Source organism: Ranitomeya variabilis, chromosome 8 (genome assembly GCF_051348905.1).
Source record: "Ranitomeya variabilis isolate aRanVar5 chromosome 8, aRanVar5.hap1, whole genome shotgun sequence".
NCBI lineage: Eukaryota > Metazoa > Chordata > Amphibia > Anura > Dendrobatidae > Ranitomeya > Ranitomeya variabilis.
This window is the reverse complement of record NC_135239.1, coordinates 924,777-947,883: the sequence shown is the minus strand read 5'-3', so window position 1 is coordinate 947,883 and position 23,107 is coordinate 924,777. Positions and strand designations below refer to the sequence as shown.

Genomic DNA, 23,107 nt, shown 5'->3' with positions numbered 1-23,107 from the left:
CAGTAAACGACTGCCCAATTGCCGGCTGATCTTCTGTCTATCTATGTAATATATATGCATACAGTATATACAGTTATGCTCAAAAGTTTACATACCCTGGCAGAATTTTTGCTTTCTTGGCCTTATTTCAGAGAATATGCATAACACCCAACTTTTTTTTCCACTCATGGTTAGTGGTTGGATGAAGCCATTTATTGTCAAACTACTGTGTTTTCTCTTTTTAAATCATACTGACAACCCAAAACATCCTCACCTGTGAACTGTTTGCTTGCAATCAGTGTGTGTGCATAAAAGCTGAGTGAGTTTCTGGGATCCAGACTCTTGCATCTGTCATCCAGCCACTGACGTTTCTGGATTGTGAGTCATGGGGAAAGCAAAAGAATTGTCAACAGTTCTACGGGAAAAAGTAGTTGAACTGTATAAAACAGGAAAGGGAAACAAAAATCTGGATACAAAAATATATCCAAGGAATTGATAATGCCAGTCAGCAGCGTTCAAACTATGATTAACAAATGGAAAATCAGGGGCTCTGTAAAAACAAAACCACTGTCAGGTAGCCCAACAAAAATATCGTCCACAACTGCCAGGAAAATTGTTCGGGATGCAAAGAAAAACCCACAAATAACATCAGCTGAAATACAGGAGTCTCGGAAAACTGGCGGTGTGGCTGTTTCAAGACTCACAATAAGGAGGCACTTGAAAAAAATGGGCTGCATGGTTGAGTCTCCAGAATAAAGGCATTACTGCGCAAATGCCATAAAGTATCTCGCCTACAATATGCAAAACAGCACAGTGACAAGCCTCAAAACTTCTGGAACAAGGTATTTTGGAGTGATGAGACCAACATTTTACTTTTTTGGCCACAACCATAAACGTTACAATTAGAGAGGTCAACAAGGCCTATGATGAAAGGAACACCATTCCTACTGTAAAGTACAGAGGTGGATCGCTGATGTTTTGGGGATGTGTGAGCTACAAAGGCACAGGAAACTTGGTCAAAGTTGAAGGAAAGATGAATGCAGCACGTTATCAGCAAATACTGGAGGCAAATTTGCACTCATCAGCCCTGAAGCTGTGCATGGGACGTACTTGGACATTCCAACATGACAACGATCCAAAACACAAGGCCAAGTCGACCTGTCATTGGCTATAGCAGAACAAAGTGAAGGTTCTGGAGTGGCCATCTCAGCCTCCTGACCTCAATATCATTGAGCCACTCTGGGGAGATCTCAAGCGCGCAGTTCATGCTAGACAGCCCAGGAATTTACAGGAACTGGAGGCTTTTTGCCAAGAAGAGTGGGCAGCTTTACCATCTGAGAAAATAAAGACCCTCATCCACAACGACCACAAAAGACTTCAAGCTGTCATTGATGTTAGAGGGGGCAACACACGGCATTAAGAAATGGGGTATGTGAACTTTTGGTCAGGGTAATTTTAATGTTTTGGGTTGTCATTATGATTTAAAAAGAGAAAACACAGTAGTTTGACAATAAATGGATTCATCCAACCACTAAACACGAGTGGAGGAAAAGTTTTGGTGTTATTCATATTCTCTGAAAAAAGGCTAAGAAAGCAAAAAATTCTGCCGGGGTATGTAAACTTTTGAGCACAACTGTATATGTGGATGTCACTGACATCTATATATCTATGTATTCTATGTGTATATATCTATTCTATTCTAACCTGTCACTCTGATTTTACTTTAAAAAAAAAAAAAAAAAAAATGTTCATAAAACTTACAGTAATAGATGAAATGAACTAAGTTTTCTGAAAAAAATTTTTTTTAAAAAAAAATTTGTGAAAAAATATTTTTGCGAAGTATAATCCATATTGAATATTTGTCTGTTTCCACATGGCCTAGATTCATGCACATGTGCTGCTTTTTTATTTGTATATGATGCAGTTTTGCAGCGTGCACGTGTTCACATTAGGAGTGCTGGTTGGTATTTTTCCCTATCTATTATATATATGTCTTCTGAAGAAATTTTTCTTTCAAAATGATGTGTAAATTACTTAGAGAATTGCACTATGTAAAAGCTCATGTTAAAAATTGCACTGCAATCAGATAGAAATCACCCTGCATTCGGGTGTAAATCGGATGCTAGGTGTGAAAAATTGGATTGTACTCACATGACACTTGCATACCACTAGTGCGACTCTCGGCAGGTGGACTCGGACCGATTTTTCATACAGTTGGTGTGACTACAGCCTATAAAAACGAATTCCACATATTCACCAAAAACGCACCAAATAAGGCAAAAGGTCTAAGATAATGCAGCAAAAATGAAATCAGAGAAGATTATTGTGATGTCTGGTGCAGACACCTACATGAAATGTGCAGAAAAAAATGCAGCATTTACGACACGTGATGGTTCTGATATCATCTAGCAGTGCAGTGTGTGCTCATCTGAGATAAATGGTGTGCTTATATCACTGATGGATCTGATATCATCTACCAGTGCACTGTGCTCATCTGAGATAAATGGTGTGCTTACATCACTGATGGTTCTGATATATACCAGTGCAGTGTTCTCATCTGAGATTAATGGTGTGCTTACATCACTGATGGTTCTGGTATCATCTACCAGTGCAGTGTTCTCATCTGAGATAAATGGTGTGCTTACATCACTGATGGTTCTGGTATCATCTAGCAGTGCAGTGTGTGCTCATCTGAGATAAATGGTGTGCTTATATCACTGATGGATCTGATATCATCTACCAGTGCACTGTGCTCATCTGAGATAAATGGTGTGCTTACATCACTGATGGTTCTGATATATACCAGTGCAGTGTTCTCATCTGAGATTAATGGTGTGCTTACATCACTGATGGTTCTGGTATCATCTACCAGTGCAGTGTTCTCATCTGAGATAAATGGCGTGCTTACATCACTGATGGTTCTGGTATCATCTAGCAGTGCAGTGTGTGCTCATCTGAGATAAATGGTGTGCTTATATCACTGATGGTTCTGATATCATCTACCAGTGCAGTGTGTGCTCATCTGAGATAAATGGTGTGCTTACATCACTGATGGTTCTGATATATACCAGTGCAGTGTTCTCATCTGAGATAAATGGTGTGCTTATATCACTGATGGTTCTGATATCATCTACCAGTGCAGTGTGCTCATCTGAGATAAATGGTGTGCTTACATCACTGATGGTTCTGATATATACCAGTGCAGTGTTCTCATCTGAGATAAATGGCGTGCTTACATCACTGATGGTTCTGATATCATATACCAGTGCAGTGTGCTCATCTGAGATAAATGGCGTGCTTACATCACTGATGGTTCTGATATCATCTACCAGTGCACTGTGCTCATCTGAGATAAATGGTGTGCTTACATCACTGATGGTTCTGATATCTACCAGTGCACTGTGCTCATCTGAGATAAATGGCGTGCTTACATCACTGATGGTTCTGATATCTACCAGTGCAGTGTTCTCATCTGAGATAAATGGCGTGCTTACATCACTGATGGTTCTGATATCATCTACCAGTGCAGTGTGTTCTCATCTGAGATAAATGGCGTGCTTACATCACTGATGGTTCTGGTATCATCTACCAGTGCAGTGTGCTCATCTGAGATAAATGGTGTGCTTACATCACTGATGGTTCTGATATCATCTACCAGTGCAGTGTGTTCTCATCTGAGATAAATGGCGTGCTTACATCACTGATGGTTCTGGTATCATCTACCAGTGTAGTGTGTGCTCATCTGAGATAAATGGTGTGCTTACATCACTGATGGTTCTGGTATCATCTACCAGTGCAGTGTGTGCTCATCTGAGATAAATGGTGTGCTTACATCACTGATGGTTCTGATATATACCAGTGCAGTGTTCTCATCTGAGATAAATGGTGTGCTTATATCACTGATGGTTCTGATATCATCTACCAGTGCAGTGTGTGCTCATCTGAGATAAATGGCGTGCTTACATCACTGATGGTTCTGATATCCTCTACCAGTGCAGTGTGCTCATCTGAGATAAATGGCGTGCTTACATCACTGATGGTTCTGATATCATCTACCAGTGCAGTGTGTTCATCTGAGATAAATGGCGTGCTTACATCACTGATGGTTCTGGTATCATCTACCAGTGCAGTGTTCTCATCTGAGATAAATGGTGTGCTTACATCACTGATGGTTCTGATATCATCTACCAGTGCAGTGTGTTCTCATCTGAGATAAATGGCGTGCTTACATCACTGATGGTTCTGATATCATCTACCAGTGCACTGTGCTCATCTGAGATAAATGGCGTGCTTACATCACTGATGGTTCTGGTATCATCTACCAGTGCAGTGTGTGCTCATCTGAGATAAATGGCGTGCTTACATCACTGATGGTTCTGATATTATCTACCAGTGCAGTGTGTGCTCATCTGAGATAAATTGCGTGCTTACATCACTGATGGTTCTGATATCATCTACCAGTGCAGTGTGTTCATCTGAGATAAATGGTGTGCTTACATCACTGATGGTTCTGATATCATCTACCAGTGCAGTGTGTGCTCATCTGAGATAAATGGTGTGCTTACATCACTGATGGTTCTGGTATCATCTACCAGTGCAATGTGTGCTCATCTGAGATAAATGGTGTGCTTACATCACTGATGGTTCTGATATCATCTACCAGTGCAGTGTGTGCTCATCTGAGATAAATGGTGTGCTTACATCACTGATGGATCTGATATCATCTACCAGTGCAGTGTGCTCATCTGAGATAAATGGCGTGCTTACATCACTGATGGTTCTGATATCATCTACCAGTGCAGTGTGTGCTCATCTGAGATAAATGGTGTGCTTACATCACTGATGGATCTGATATCATCTACCAGTGCAGTGTGCTCATCTGAGATAAATGGCGTGCTTACATCACTGATGGTTCTGATATCATCTACCAGTGCAGTGTATGCTCATCTGAGATAAATGGCGTGCTTACATCACTGATGGTTCTGATATCATCTACCAGTGCAGTGTGCTCATCTGAGATAAATGGCGTGCTTACATCACTGATGGTTCTGATATCATCTACCAGTGCAGTGTGCTCATCTGAGATAAATGGTGTGCTTACATCACTGATGGTTCTGGTATCATCTACCAGTGCAGTGTGCTCATCTGAGATAAATGGTGTGCTTACATCACTGATGGTTCTGGTATCATCTACCAGTGTAGTGTGTGCTCATCTGAGATAAATGGTGTGCTTACATCACTGATGGATCTGATATCATCTACCAGTGCAGTGTGTGCTCATCTGAGATAAATGGCGTGCTTACATCACTGATGGTTCTGATATCATCTACCAGTGCAGTGTGTTCTCATCTGAGATAAATGGCGTGCTTACATCACTGATGGTTCTGGTATCATCTACCAGTGCAGTGTGTGCTCATCTGAGATAAATGGTGTGCTTACATCACTGATGGTTCTGGTATCATCTACCAGTGCAATGTGTGCTCATCTGAGATAAATGGTGTGCTTACATCACTGATGGTTCTGATATCATCTACCAGTGCAGTGTGTGCTCATCTGAGATAAATGGTGTGCTTACATCACTGATGGATCTGATATCATCTACCAGTGCAGTGTGCTCATCTGAGATAAATGGCGTGCTTACATCACTGATGGTTCTGGTATCATCTACCAGTGTAGTGTGTGCTCATCTGAGATAAATGGTGTGCTTACATCACTGATGGATCTGATATCATCTACCAGTGCAGTGTGTGCTCATCTGAGATAAATGGCGTGCTTACATCACTGATGGTTCTGATATCATCTACCAGTGCAGTGTGTTCTCATCTGAGATAAATGGCGTGCTTACATCACTGATGGTTCTGGTATCATCTACCAGTGCAGTGTGTGCTCATCTGAGATAAATAGTGTGCTTACATCACTGATGGTTCTGGTATCATCTACCAGTGCAGTGTGCTCATCTGAGATAAATGGCGTGCTTACATCACTGATGGTTCTGATATCATCTACCAGTGCAGTGTATGCTCATCTGAGATAAATGGTGTGCTTACATCACTGATGGTTCTGGTATCATCTACCAGTGCAGTGTGCTCATCTGAGATAAATGGCGTGCTTACATCACTGATGGTTCTGATATCATCTACCAGTGCAGTGTGTGCTCATCTGAGATAAATGGTGTGCTTACATCACTGATGGTTCTGATATCATCTACCAGTGCAGTGTATGCTCATCTGAGATAAATGGTGTGCTTACATCACTGATGGTTCTGGTATCATCTACCAGTGCAGTGTGCTCATCTGAGATAAATGGCGTGCTTACATCACTGATGGTTCTGATATCATCTACCAGTGCAGTGTATGCTCATCTGAGATAAATGGTGTGCTTACATCACTGATGGTTCTGGTATCATCTACCAGTGCAGTGTGCTCATCTGAGATAAATGGCGTGCTTACATCACTGATGGTTCTGATATCATCTACCAGTGCAGTGTGTGCTCATCTGAGATAAATGGTGTGCTTACATCACTGATGGTTCTGATATCATCTACCAGTGCAGTGTATGCTCATCTGAGATAAATGGTGTGCTTACATCACTGATGGTTCTGGTATCATCTACCAGTGCAGTGTGCTCATCTGAGATAAATGGCGTGCTTACATCACTGATGGTTCTGGTATCATCTACCAGTGTAGTGTGTGCTCATCTGAGATAAATGGTGTGCTTACATCACTGATGGATCTGATATCATCTACCAGTGCAGTGTGTGCTCATCTGAGATAAATGGCGTGCTTACATCACTGATGGTTCTGATATCATCTACCAGTGCAGTGTGTTCTCATCTGAGATAAATGGCGTGCTTACATCACTGATGGTTCTGGTATCATCTACCAGTGCAGTGTGTGCTCATCTGAGATAAATAGTGTGCTTACATCACTGATGGTTCTGGTATCATCTACCAGTGCAGTGTGCTCATCTGAGATAAATGGCGTGCTTACATCACTGATGGTTCTGATATCATCTACCAGTGCAGTGTATGCTCATCTGAGATAAATGGTGTGCTTACATCACTGATGGTTCTGGTATCATCTACCAGTGCAGTGTGCTCATCTGAGATAAATGGCGTGCTTACATCACTGATGGTTCTGATATCATCTACCAGTGCAGTGTGCTCATCTGAGATAAATGGCGTGCTTACATCACTGATGGTTCTGGTATCATCTACCAGTGCAGTGTGCTCATCTGAGATAAATGGCGTGCTTACATCACTGATGGTTCTGATATCATCTACCAGTGCAGTGTATGCTCATCTGAGATAAATGGTGTGCTTACATCACTGATGGTTCTGGTATCATCTACCAGTGCAGTGTGCTCATCTGAGATAAATGGCGTGCTTACATCACTGATGGTTCTGATATCATCTACCAGTGCAGTGTGCTCATCTGAGATAAATGGTGTGCTTACATCACTGATGGTTCTGGTATCATCTACCAGTGCAGTGTGTGCTCATCTGAGATAAATGGTGTGCTTACATCACTGATGGTTCTGATATCATCTACCAGTGCAGTGTATGCTCATCTGAGATAAATGGTGTGCTTACATCACTGATGGTTCTGGTATCATCTACCAGTGCAGTGTGCTCATCTGAGATAAATGACGTGCTTACATCACTGATGGTTCTGATATCATCTACCAGTGCAGTGTGCTCATCTGAGATAAATGGCGTGCTTACATCACTGATGGTTCTGATATCATCTACCAGTGCAGTGTATGCTCATCTGAGATAAATGGTGTGCTTACATCACTGATGGTTCTGGTATCATCTACCAGTGCAGTGTGCTCATCTGAGATAAATGGCGTGCTTACATCACTGATGGTTCTGATATCATCTACCAGTGCAGTGTGCTCATCTGAGATAAATAGTGTGCTTACATCACTGATGGTTCTGGTATCATCTACCAGTGCAGTGTGCTCATCTGAGATAAATGGCGTGCTTACATCACTGATGGTTCTGATATCATCTACCAGTGCAGTGTATGCTCATCTGAGATAAATGGTGTGCTTACATCACTGATGGTTCTGGTATCATCTACCAGTGCAGTGTGCTCATCTGAGATAAATGGCGTGCTTACATCACTGATGGTTCTGATATCATCTACCAGTGCAGTGTGCTCATCTGAGATAAATGGTGTGCTTACATCACTGATGGTTCTGGTATCATCTACCAGTGCAGTGTGTGCTCATCTGAGATAAATGGTGTGCTTACATCACTGATGGTTCTGATATCATCTACCAGTGCAGTGTATGCTCATCTGAGATAAATGGTGTGCTTACATCACTGATGGTTCTGGTATCATCTACCAGTGCAGTGTGCTCATCTGAGATAAATGGCGTGCTTACATCACTGATGGTTCTGATATCATCTACCAGTGCAGTGTGCTCATCTGAGATAAATGGCGTGCTTACATCACTGATGGTTCTGATATCATCTACCAGTGCAGTGTATGCTCATCTGAGATAAATGGTGTGCTTACATCACTGATGGTTCTGGTATCATCTACCAGTGCAGTGTGCTCATCTGAGATAAATGGCGTGCTTACATCACTGATGGTTCTGATATCATCTACCAGTGCAGTGTGCTCATCTGAGATAAATGGCGTGCTTACATCACTGATGGTTCTGATATCATCTACCAGTGCAGTGTGTGCTCATCTGAGATAAATGGTGTGCTTACATCACTGATGGTTCTGATATCATCTACCAGTGCAGTGTGTGCTCATCTGAGATAAATGGTGTGCTTACATCACTGATGGTTCTGGTATCATCTACCAGTGTAGTGTGTGCTCATCTGAGATAAATGGCGTGCTTACATCACTGATGGTTCTGATATCTACCAGTGCAGTGTGCTCATCTGAGATAAATGGTGTGCTTACATCACTGATGGTTCTGATATCATCTACCAGTGCAGTGTGTTCTCATCTGAGATAAATGGTGTGCTTACATCACTGATGGTTCTGATATCATCTACCAGTGCAGTGTGTTCTCATCTGAGATAAATGGTGTGCTTACATCACTGATGGTTCTGGTATCATCTACCAGTGCAGTGTGTTCTCATCTGAGATAAATGGTGTGCTTACATCACTGATGGTTCTGGTATAATCTACCAGTGCAGTGTGTTCTCATCTGAGATAAATGGCGTGCTTACATCACTGATGGATCTGATATCATCTACCAGTGCAGTGTGCTCATCTGAGATAAATGGTGTGCTTATATCACTGATGGATCTGATATCATCTACCAGTGCAGTGTGTGCTCATCTGAGATAAATGGTGTGCTTACATCACTGATGGCTCTGATATCATCTACCAGTGCAGTGTGTGCTCATCTGAGATAAATGGCGTGCTTACATCACTGATGGTTCTGATATCATCTACCAGTGCAGTGTGTGCTCATCTGAGATAAATGGCGTGCTTACATCACTGATGGTTCTGGTATCATCTACCAGTGCAGTGTGTGCTCATCTGAGATAAATGTTGTGCTTACATCACTGATGGTTCTGATATCATCTACCAGTGTAGTGTGTGCTCATCTGAGATAAATGGCGTGCTTACATCACTGATGGTTCTGATATCTACCAGTGCAGTGTGCTCATCTGAGATAAATGGTGTGCTTACATCACTGATGGTTCTGATATCATCTACCAGTGCAGTGTGTTCTCATCTGAGATAAATGGTGTGCTTACATCACTGATGGTTCTGGTATCATCTACCAGTGCAGTGTGTGCTCATCTGAGATAAATGGTGTGCTTACATCACTGATGGCTCTGATATCATCTACCAGTGCAGTGTGTGCTCATCTGAGATAAATGGTGTGCTTACATCACTGATGGTTCTGGTGTCATCTACCAGTGCAGTGTGTTCTCATCTGAGATAAATGGTGTGCTTACATCACTGATGGTTCTGATATCATCTACCAGTGCAGTGTGTGCTCATCTGAGATAAATGGTGTGCTTACATCACTGATGGTTCTGATATCATCTACCAGTGCAGTGTGTGCTCATCTGAGATAAATGGCGTGCTTACATCACTGATGGTTCTGATATCATCTACCAGTGCAGTGTGTGCTCATCTGAGATAAATGGTGTGCTTACATCACTGATGGTTCTGATATCATCTACCAGTGCATTGTGTGCTCATCTGAGATAAATGGCGTGCTTACATCACTGATGGTTCTGATATCATCTACCAGTGCAGTGTGTTCTCATCTGAGATTAATGGCGTGCTTACATCACTGATGGCTCTGATATCATCTACCAGTGCAGTGTGTGCTCATCTGAGATAAATGGTGTGCTTACATCACTGATGGCTCTGATATCATCTACCAGTGCAGTGTGTCCTCATCTGAGATAAATGGCGTGCTTACATCACAGATGGATCTGATATCATCTACCAGTGCAGTGTGCTCATCTGAGATAAATGTTGTGCTTACATCACTGATGGTTCTGATATCATCTACCAGTGCAGTGTGTTCTCATCTGAGATATATGGTGTGCTTACATCACTGATGGTTCTGGTATCATCTACCAGTGCAGTGTGCTCATCTGAGATAAATGGCGTGCTTACATCACTGATGGTTCTGAAATCATCTACCAGTGCAGTGTGCTCATCTGAGATAAATGTTGTGCTTACATCACTGATGGTTCTGATATCCTCTACCAATGCAGTGTGTGCTCATCTGAGATAAATGGTGTGCTTACATCACTGATGGTTCTGATATCATCTACCAGTGCAGTGTGCTCATCTGAGATAAATGGTGTGCTTACATCACTGAAGGATCTGATATCATCTACCAGTGCAGTGTGCTCATCTGAGATAAATGTTGTGCTTACATCACTGATGGTTCTGATATCCTCTACCAGTGCAGTGTGTGCTCATCTGAGATAAATGGTGTGCTTACATCACTGATGGTTCTGATATCATCTACCAGTGCAGTGTGCTCATCTGAGATAAATGGCGTGCTTACATCACTGATGGATCTGATATCATCTACCAGTGCAGTGTGCTCATCTGAGATAAATGGCGTGCTTACATCACTGATGGTTCTGGTATCATCTACCAGTGTAGTGTGTGCTCATCTGAGATAAATGGTGTGCTTACATCACTGATGGTTCTGATATCATCTACCAGTGCAGTGTGCTCATCTGAGATAAATGGTGTGCTTACATCACTGATGGCTCTGATATCATCTACCAGTGCAGTGTGTGCTCATCTGAGATAAATGGTGTGCTTACATCACTGATGGTTCTGGTGTCATCTACCAGTGCAGTGTGTTCTCATCTGAGATAAATGGTGTGCTTACATCACTGATGGTTCTGGTATAATCTACCAGTGCAGTGCGTACTAATCTGAGATAAATGGCGTGCTTACATCACTGATGGTTCTGATATCATCTACCAGTGCAGTGTGCTCATCTGAGATAAATGGTGTGCTTACATCACTGATGGATCTGATATCATCTACCAGTGCAGTGTGCTCATCTGAGATAAATGTTGTGCTTACATCACTGATGGTTCTGATATCATCTACCAGTGCAGTGTTCTCATCTGAGATAAATGGTGTGCTTACATCACTGATGGTTCTGATATCATCTACCAGTGCAGTGTGTGCTCATCTGAGATAAATGGCGTGCTTACATCACTGATGGATCTGATATCATCTACCAGTGCAGTGCGTACTCATCTGAGATAAATGGCGTGCTTACATCACTGATGGTTCTGATATCATCTACCAGTGCAGTGTGCTCATCTGAGATAAATGGCGTGCTTACATCACTGATGGTTCTGATATCATCTACCAGTGCAGTGCGTACTCATCTGAGATAAATGGCGTGCTTACATCACTGATGGTTCTGATATCATCTACCAGTGCAGTGCGTACTAATCTGAGATAAATGGCGTGCTTACATCACTGATGGTTCTGATATCATCTACCAGTGCAGTGTGTGCTCATCTGAGATAAATGGCGTGCTTACATCACAGATGGATCTGATATCATCTACCAGTGCAGTGTGTTCTCATCTGAGATAAATGGTGTGCTTACATCACTGATGGTTCTGGTATCATCTACCAGTGCACTGTGTGCTCATCTGAGATAAATGGTGTGCTTACATCACTGATGGTTCTGATATCATCTACCAGTGCAGTGTGTTCTCATCTGAGATAAATGGTGTGCTTACATCACTGATGGTTCTGGTATCATCTACCAGTGCAGTGTGTTCTCATCTGAGATAAATGGCGTGCTTACATCACTGATGGTTCTGATATTATCTACCAGTGCAGTGTGCTCATCTGAGATAAATGGTGTGCTTACATCACTGATGGTTCTGGTATCATCTACCAGTGCAGTGTGTTCTCATCTGAGATAAATGGCGTGCTTACATCACTGATGGTTCTGATATCATCTACCAGTGCAGTGTGTTCCCATCTGAGATAAATGGTGTGCTTACATCACTGATGGTTCTGATATCATCTACCAGTGCAGTGTGTTCTCATCTGAGATAAATGGCGTGCTTACATCACTGATGGTTCTGATATCATCTACCAGTGCAGTGTGTGCTCATCTGAGATAAATGGCGTGCTTACATCACAGATGGATCTGATATCATCTACCAGTGCAGTGTGTTCTCATCTGAGATAAATGGCGTGCTTACATCACTGATGGTTCTGATATCATCTACCAGTGCAGTGTGTTCTCATCTGAGATAAATGGTGTGCTTACATCACTGATGGTTCTGATATCATCTACCAGTGCAGTGTGTTCTCATCTGAGATAAATGGCGTGCTTACATCACTGATGGTTCTGATATCATCTACCAGTGCAGTGTGTGCTCATCTGAGATAAATGGTGTGCTTACATCACTGATGGATCTGATATCATCTACCAGTGCAGTGTGTGCTCATCTGAGATAAATGGCGTGCTTATATCACTGATGGTTCTGGTATCATCTACCAGTGTAGTGTGCTCATCTGAGATAAATGGCGTGCTTACATCACTGATGGTTCTGGTATCATCTACCAGTGTAGTGTGCTCATCTGAGATAAATGGCGTGCTTACATCACTGATGGTTCTGGTATCATCTACCAGTGTAGTGTGCTCATCTGAAATAAATGGCGTGCTTACATCACTGATGGTTCTGATATAATCTACCAGTGCAGTGTGTGCTCATCTGAGATAAATGGCGTGCTTACATCACTGATGGTTCTGATATCATCTACCAGTGCAGTGTGCTCATCTGAGATAAATGGCGTGCTTACATCACTGATGGTTCTGATATCATCTACCAGTGCAGTGTGCTCATCTGAGATAAATGGCGTGCTTACATCACTGATGGTTCTGATATCATCTACCAGTGCAGTGTGCTCATCTGAGATAAATGGTGTGCTTACATCACTGATGGTTCTGATATCATCTACCAGTGCAGTGTGCTCATCTGAGATAAATGGTGTGCTTACATCACTGATGGTTCTGATATCATCTACCAGTGCAGTGTGTTCTCATCTGAGATAAATGGCGTGCTTACATCACAGATGGATCTGATATCATCTACCAGTGCAGTGTGTGCTCATCTGAGATAAATGGTGTGCTTACATCACAGATGGATCTGATATCATCTACCAGTGCAGTGTGCTCATCTGAGATAAATGGCGTGCTTACATCACTGATGGTTCTGGTATCATCTACCAGTGTAGTGTGCTCATCTGAGATAAATGGCGTGCTTATATCACTGATGGTTCTGATATCATCTACCAGTGTAGTGTGCTCATCTGAGATAAATGGCGTGCTTACAACACTGATGGTTCTGGTATCATCTACCAGTGTAGTGTGCTCATCTGAGATAAATGGCGTGCTTACATCACTGATGGTTCTGATATAATCTACCAGTGCAGTGTGCTCATCTGAGATAAATGGCGTGCTTACATCACTGATGGTTCTGATATCATCTACCAGTGCAGTGTGTTCTCATCTGAGATAAATGGCGTGCTTACATCACTGATGGTTCTGATATAATCTACCAGTGCAGTGTGTGCTCATCTGAGATAAATGGCGTGCTTACAACACTGATGGTTCTGGTATCATCTACCAGTGTAGTGTGCTCATCTGAGATAAATGGCGTGCTTACATCACTGAAGGTTCTGATATCATCTACCAGTGCAGTGTGTGCTCATCTGAGATAAATGGTGTGCTTACAACACTGATGGTTCTGGTATCATCTACCAGTGTAGTGTGCTCATCTGAGATAAATGGTGTGCTTACAACACTGATGGTTCTGGTATCATCTACCAGTGTAGTGTGCTCATCTGAGATAAATGGCGTGCTTACATCACTGATGGTTCTGGTATCATCTACCAGTGCAGTGTGCTCATCTGAGATAAATGGCGTGCTTACATCACTGATGGTTCTGATATCATCTACCAGTGCAGTGTGTGCTCATCTGAGATAAATGGTGTGCTTACATCACTGATGGTTCTGGTATCATCTACCAGTGCAGTGTGTGCTCATCTGAGATAAATGGCGTGCTTACATCACTGATGGTTCTGGTGTCATCTACCAGTGCAGTGTGCTCATCTGAGATAAATGGCGTGCTTACATCACTGATGGTTCTGGTATCATCTACCAGTGTAGTGTGTGCTCATCTGAGATAAATGGTGTGCTTACATCACTGATGGCTCTGATATCATCTACCAGTGCAGTGTGCTCATCTGAGATAAATGGTGTGCTTACATCACTGATGGTTCTGGTATCATCTACCAGTGTAGTGTGTGCTCATCTGAGATAAATGGTGTGCTTACATCACTGATGGTTCTGGTATAATCTACCAGTGCAGTGTGTGCTCATCTGAGATAAATGGTGTGCTTACATCACTGATGGTTCTGGTGTCATCTACCAGTGCAGTGTGTGCTCATCTGAGATAAATGGCGTGCTTACATCACTGATGGTTCTGATATCATCTACCAGTGCAGTGTGCTCATCTGAGATAAATGGTGTGCTTACATCACTGATGGTTCTGGTGTCATCTACCAGTGCAGTGTGCTCATCTGAGATAAATGGCGTGCTTACATCACTGATGGTTCTGGTATCATCTACCAGTGTAGTGTGTGCTCATCTGAGATAAATGGTGTGCTTACATCACTGATGGCTCTGATATCATCTACCAGTGCAGTGTGCTCATCTGAGATAAATGGTGTGCTTACATCACTGATGGTTCTGGTATCATCTACCAGTGTAGTGTGTGCTCATCTGAGATAAATGGTGTGCTTACATCACTGATGGTTCTGGTATAATCTACCAGTGCAGTGTGTGCTCATCTGAGATAAATGGTGTGCTTACATCACTGATGGTTCTGGTGTCATCTACCAGTGCAGTGTGTGCTCATCTGAGATAAATGGCGTGCTTACATCACTGATGGTTCTGATATCATCTACCAGTGCAGTGTGTGCTCATCTGAGATAAATGGTGTGCTTACATCACTGATGGTTCTGATATCATCTACCAGTGCAGTGTGCTCATCTGAGATAAATGGTGTGCTTACATCACTGATGGTTCTGATATCATCTACCAGTGCAGTGTGTTCTCATCTGAGATAAATGGCGTGCTTACATCACTGATGGTTCTGATATCATCTAGCAGTGCAGTGTGTTCTCATCTGAGATAAATGGTGTGCTTACATCACTGATGGTTCTGGTGTCATCTACCAGTGCAGTGTGTGCTCATCTGAGATAAATGGCGTGCTTACATCACTGATGGTTCTGATATCATCTACCAGTGCAGTGTGCTCATCTGAGATAAATGGTGTGCTTACATCACAGATGGATCTGATATCATCTACCAGTGCAGTGTGCTCATCTGAGATAAATGGTGTGCTTACATCACAGATGGATCTGATATCATCTACCAGTGCAGTGTGTTCTCATCTGAGATAAATGGTGTGCTTACATCACTGATGGTTCTGATATCATCTACCAGTGCAGTGTGTGCTCATCTGAGATAAATGGCGTGCTTACATCACTGATGGTTCTGATATCATCTACCAGTGCAGTGTGCTCATCTGAGATAAATGGCGTGCTTACATCACTGATGGTTCTGATATCATCTACCAGTGCAGTGTGTTCTCATCTGAGATAAATGGTGTGCTTACATCACTGATGGTTCTGATATCATCTACCAGTGCAGTGTGTTCTCATCTGAGATAAATGGCGTGCTTACATCACTGATGGTTCTGATATCATCTACCAGTGCAGTGTGTTCTCATCTGAGATAAATGGCGTGCTTACATCACTGAAGGATCTGATATCATCTACCAGTGCAGTGTGTGCTCATCTGAGATAAATGGTGTGCTTACATCACTGATAGATCTGATATCATCTACCAGTGCAGTGTGCTCATCTGAGATAAATGGCGTGCTTACATCACTGATGGTTCTGGTATCATCTACCAGTGCAGTGTGTGCTCATCTGAGATAAATGTTGTGCTTACATCACAGATGGATCTGATATCATCTACCAGTGCAGTGTGTGCTCATCTGAGATAAATGGCGTGCTTACATCACTGATGGTTCTGATATCATCTACCAGTGCAGTGCGTACTCATCTGAGATAAATGGCGTGCTTACATCACTGATGGTTCTGATATCATCTACCAGTGCAGTGTGTGCTCATCTGAGATAAATGGCGTGCTTACATCACTGATGGATCTGATATCATCTACCAGTGCAGTGCGTACTCATCTGAGATAAATGGCGTGCTTACATCACTGATGGTTCTGATATCATCTACCAGTGCAGTGTGCTCATCTGAGATAAATGGCGTGCTTACATCACTGATGGTTCTGATATCATCTACCAGTGCAGTGTGTTCTCATCTGAGATAAATGGTGTGCTTACATCACTGATGGTTCTGATATCATCTACCAGTGCAGTGTGTTCTCATCTGAGATAAATGGCGTGCTTACATCACTGATGGTTCTGATATCATCTACCAGTGCAGTGTGTTCTCATCTGAGATAAATGGCGTGCTTACATCACTGAAGGATCTGATATCATCTACCAGTGCAGTGTGTGCTCATCTGAGATAAATGGTGTGCTTACATCACTGATAGATCTGATATCATCTACCAGTGCAGTGTGCTCATCTGAGATAAATGGCGTGCTTACATCACTGATGGTTCTGGTATCATCTACCAGTGCAGTGTGTGCTCATCTGAGATAAATGTTGTGCTTACATCACAGATGGATCTGATATCATCTACCAGTGCAGTGTGTGCTCATCTGAGATAAATGGCGTGCTTACATCACTGATGGTTCTGATATCATCTACCAGTGCAGTGCGTACTCATCTGAGATAAATGGCGTGCTTACATCACTGATGGTTCTGATATCATCTACCAGTGCAGTGTGTGCTCATCTGAGATAAATGGCGTGCTTACATCACTGATGGATCTGATATCATCTACCAGTGCAGTGCGTACTCATCTGAGATAAATGGCGTGCTTACATCACTGATGGTTCTGATATCATCTACCAGTGCACTGTGTGCTCATCTGAGATAAATGGCGTGCTTACATCACTGATGGTTCTGATATCATCTACCAGTGCAGTGTGTGCTCATCTGAGATAAATGGCGTGCTTACATCACTGATGGTTCTGATATCATCTACCAGTGCAGTGCGTACTCATCTGAGATAAATGGCGTGCTTACATCACTGATGGTTCTGATATCATCTACCAGTGCAGTGCGTACTCATCTGAGATAAATGGCGTGCTTACATCACTGATGGTTCTGATATCATCTACCAGTGCAGTGTGTGCTCATCTGAGATAAATGGCGTGCTTACATCACAGATGGATCTGATATCATCTACCAGTGCAGTGTGTTCTCATCTGAGATAAATGGTGTGCTTACATCACTGATGGTTCTGATATCATCTACCAGTGCAGTGTGTTCTCATCTGAGATAAATGGCGTGCTTACATCACTGATGGATCTGATATCATCTACCAGTGCAGTGTGTGCTCATCTGAGATAAATGGCGTGCTTATATCACTGATGGTTCTGGTATCATCTACCAGTGTAGTGTGCTCATCTGAGATAAATGGCGTGCTTATATCACTGATGGTTCTGGTATCATCTACCAGTGTAGTGTGCTCATCTGAGATAAATGGCGTGCTTACATCACTGATGGTTCTGGTATCATCTACCAGTGCAGTGTGTGCTCATCTGAGATAAATGGCGTGCTTATATCACTGATGGTTCTGGTATCATCTACCAGTGCAGTGTTCTCATCTGAGATAAATGGCGTGCTTACATCACTGATGGTTCTGATATCATCTACCAGTGCAGTGTGTTCTCATCTGAGATAAATGGTGTGCTTACATCACTGATGGTTCTGATATCATCTACCAGTGCAGTGTGTGCTCATCTGAGATAAATGGCGTGCTTACATCACTGATGGTTCTGATATCTTCTACCAGTGCAGTGTGCTCATCTGAGATAAATGGCGTGCTTACATCACTGATGGTTCTGATATCATCTACCAGTGTAGTGTGCTCATCTGAGATAAATGGTGTGCTTACATCACTGATGGATCTGATATCATCTACCAGTGCAGTGTGTTCTCATCTGAGATAAATGGCGTGCTTACATCACTGATGGATCTGATATCATCTACCAGTGCAGTGTGTGCTCATCTGAGATAAATGGCGTGCTTATATCACTGATGGTTCTGATATCTTCTACCAGTGCAGTGTGCTCATCTGAGATAAATGGCGTGCTTACATCACTGATGGTTCTGATATCATCTACCAGTGTAGTGTGCTCATCTGAGATAAATGGTGTGCTTACATCACTGATGGTTCTGATATCATCTACCAGTGCAGTGTGTTCTCATCTGAGATAAATGGCGTGCTTACATCACTGATGGATCTGATATCATCTACCAGTGCAGTGTGTGCTCATCTGAGATAAATGGCGTGCTTATATCACTGATGGTTCTGGTATCATCTACCAGTGTAGTGTGCTCATCTGAGATAAATGGCGTGCTTACATCACTGATGGTTCTGGTATCATCTACCAGTGTAGTGTGCTCATCTGAGATAAATGGTGTGCTTACATCACTGATGGTTCTGGTATTATCTACCAGTGTAGTGTGCTCATCTGAGATAAATGGCGTGCTTACAACACTGATGGTTCTGGTATCATCTACCAGTGTAGTGTGCTCATCTGAGATAAATGGCGTGCTTATATCACTGATGGTTCTGATATCATCTACCAGTGCAGTGTGCTCATCTGAGATAAATGGTGTGCTTACATCACTGATGGTTCTGATATCATCTACCAGTGCAGTGTGTTCTCATCTGAGATAAATGGCGTGCTTACATCACTGATGGTTCTGGTATCATCTACCAGTGTAGTGTGCTCATCTGAGATAAATGGCGTGCTTATATCACTGATGGTTCTGATATCATCTACCAGTGCAGTGTGCTCATCTGAGATAAATGGTGTGCTTACATCACTGATGGTTCTGATATCATCTACCAGTGCAGTGTGTGCTCATCTGAGATAAATGGCGTGCTTACATCACTGATGGTTCTGATATAATCTACCAGTGCAGTGTGTGCTCATCTGAGATAAATGGCGTGCTTACATCACTGATGGTTCTGATATCATCTACCAGTGTAGTGTGCTCATCTGAGATAAATGGTGTGCTTACATCACTGATGGTTCTGATATCATCTACCAGTGCAGTGTGTTCTCATCTGAGATAAATGGCGTGCTTACATCACTGATGGATCTGATATCATCTACCAGTGCAGTGTGTGCTCATCTGAGATAAATGGCGTGCTTATATCACTGATGGTTCTGGTATCATCTACCAGTGTAGTGTGCTCATCTGAGATAAATGGCGTGCTTACATCACTGATGGTTCTGGTATCATCTACCAGTGTAGTGTGCTCATCTGAGATAAATGGTGTGCTTACATCACTGATGGTTCTGGTATTATCTACCAGTGTAGTGTGCTCATCTGAGATAAATGGCGTGCTTACAACACTGATGGTTCTGGTATCATCTACCAGTGTAGTGTGCTCATCTGAGATAAATGGCGTGCTTATATCACTGATGGTTCTGATATCATCTACCAGTGCAGTGTGCTCATCTGAGATAAATGGTGTGCTTACATCACTGATGGTTCTGATATCATCTACCAGTGCAGTGTGTTCTCATCTGAGATAAATGGCGTGCTTACATCACTGATGGTTCTGGTATCATCTACCAGTGTAGTGTGCTCATCTGAGATAAATGGCGTGCTTATATCACTGATGGTTCTGATATCATCTACCAGTGCAGTGTGCTCATCTGAGATAAATGGCGTGCTTACATCACTGATGGTTCTGATATCATCTACCAGTGCAGTGTGTTCTCATCTGAGATAAATGGCGTGCTTACATCACTGATGGTTCTGGTATCATCTACCAGTGTAGTGTGCTCATCTGAGATAAATGGCGTGCTTATATCACTGATGGTTCTGATATCATCTACCAGTGCAGTGTGCTCATCTGAGATAAATGGTGTGCTTACATCACTGATGGTTCTGATATCATCTACCAGTGCAGTGTTCTCATCTGAGATAAATGGCGTGCTTACATCACTGATGGTTCTGATATAATCTACCAGTGCAGTGTGTGCTCATCTGAGATAAATGGCGTGCTTACATCACTGATGGTTCTGATATAATCTACCAGTGCAGTGTGTGCTCATCTGAGATAAATGGCGTGCTTACATCACTGATGGTTCTGATATAATCTACCAGTGCAGTGTGTGCTCATCTGAGATAAATGGCGTGCTTACATCACTGAAGGTTCTGATATCATCTACCAGTGCAGTGTATGCTCATCTGAGATAAATGGTGTGCTTACATCACTGATGGTTCTGGTATCATCTACCAGTGCAGTGTGCTCATCTGAGATAAATGGTGTGCTTACATCACTGATGGTTCTGGTGTCATCTACCAGTGCAGTGTGTGCTCATCTGAGATAAATGGCGTGCTTACATCACTGATGGTTCTGATATCATCTACCAGTGCACTGTGCTCATCTGAGATAAATGGCGTGCTTACATCACTGATGGATCTAATATCATCTACCAGTGCAGTGTGTGCTCATCTGAGATAAATGGCGTGCTTACATCACTGATGGATCTGGTATCATCTACCAGTGCAGTGTGCTCATCTGAGATAAATGTTGTGCTTACATCACTGATGGTTCTGATATCATCTACCAGTGCAGTGTGCTCATCTGAGATAAATGGTGTGCTTACATCACAGATGGATCTGATGTCATCTACCAGTGCAGTGTGTGCTCATCTGAGATAAATGGTGTGCTTACATCACTGATGGTTCTGATATCATCTACCAGTGCACTGTGCTCATCTGAGATAAATGGCGTGCTTACATCACTGATGGATCTAATATCATCTACCAGTGCAGTGTGTGCTCATCTGAGATAAATGGCGTGCTTACATCACTGATGGATCTGGTATCATCTACCAGTGCAGTGTGCTCATCTGAGATAAATGTTGTGCTTACATCACTGATGGTTCTGATATCATCTACCAGTGCAGTGTGCTCATCTGAGATAAATGGTGTGCTTACATCACAGATGGATCTGATGTCATCTACCAGTGCAGTGTGTGCTCATCTGAGATAAATGGTGTGCTTACATCACTGATGGTTCTGATATAATCTACCAGTGCAGTGTGTGCTCATCTGAGATAAATGGCGTGCTTACATCACTGATGGTTCTGGTATCATCTACCAGTGCAGTGTGCTCATCTGAGATAAATGGCGTGCTTACATCACTGAAGGTTCTGATATCATCTACCAGTGCAGTGTGCTCATCTGAGATAAATGGTGTGCTTACATCACTGATGGTTCTGATATCATCTACCAGTGCAGTGTGTGCTCATCTGAGATAAATGGCGTGCTTACATCACTGATGGTTCTGGTATCATCTACCAGTGCAGTGTGCTCATCTGAGATAAATGGTGTGCTTACATCACTGATGGTTCTGGTATCATCTACCAGTGCAGTGTGTGCTCATCTGAGATAAATGGTGTGCTTACATCACTGATGGATCTAATATCATCTACCAGTGCAGTGTGTGCTCATCTGAGATAAATGGCGTGCTTACATCACTGATGGATCTGATATCATCTACCAGTGCAGTGTGCTCATCTGAGATAAATGTTGTGCTTACATCACTGATGGATCTAATATCATCTACCAGTGCAGTGTGTGCTCATCTGAGATAAATGGCGTGCTTACATCACTGATGGATCTAATATCATCTACCAGTGCAGTGTGTGCTCATCTGAGATAAATGGCGTGCTTACATCACTGATGGTTCTGGTATCATCTACCAGTGCAGTGTGCTCATCTGAGATAAATGGTGTGCTTACATCACAGATGGATCTGATATCATCTACCAGTGCAGTGTGCTCATCTGAGATAAATGTTGTGCTTACATCACTGATGGTTCTGATATCATCTACCAGTGCAGTGTGCTCATCTGAGATAAATGGTGTGCTTACATCACTGATGGTTCTGGTATCATCTACCAGTGCAGTGTGTGCTCATCTGAGATAAATGGCGTGCTTACATCACAGATGGATCTGATATCATCTACCAGTGCAGTGTGCTCATCTGAGATAAATGGCGTGCTTACATCACAGATGGATCTGATATCATCTACCAGTGCAGTGTGCTCATCTGAGATAAATGGCGTGCTTACAACACTGATGGTTCTGGTATCATCTACCAGTGTAGTGTGCTCATCTGAGATAAATGGCGTGCTTACATCACTGATGGTTCTGATATAATCTACCAGTGCAGTGTGCTCATCTGAGATAAATGGTGTGCTTACATCACTGATGGTTCTGATATCATCTACCAGTGTAGTGTGCTCATCTGAGATAAATGGCGTGCTTACATCACTGATGGATCTGATATCATCTACCAGTGCAGTGTGCTCATCTGAGATAAATGTTGTGCTTACATCACTGATGGATCTAATATCATCTACCAGTGCAG

General features: G+C 42.6%; 1 long non-coding RNA gene across 1 annotated transcript in view; it reads right to left on the bottom strand.

Annotated features, from left to right (window-relative positions):
* LOC143787294 (uncharacterized) overlaps positions 1 to 23,107 on the bottom strand; it is a 101,154-nt gene that overhangs the window by 60,043 nt on the left and 18,004 nt on the right. Inside the window, exon 2 of the long non-coding RNA XR_013218317.1 lies at positions 2,131 to 2,209. This is a non-coding gene — a long non-coding RNA (uncharacterized LOC143787294). The remainder of the gene's footprint in view (positions 1 to 2,130; positions 2,210 to 23,107) is intronic.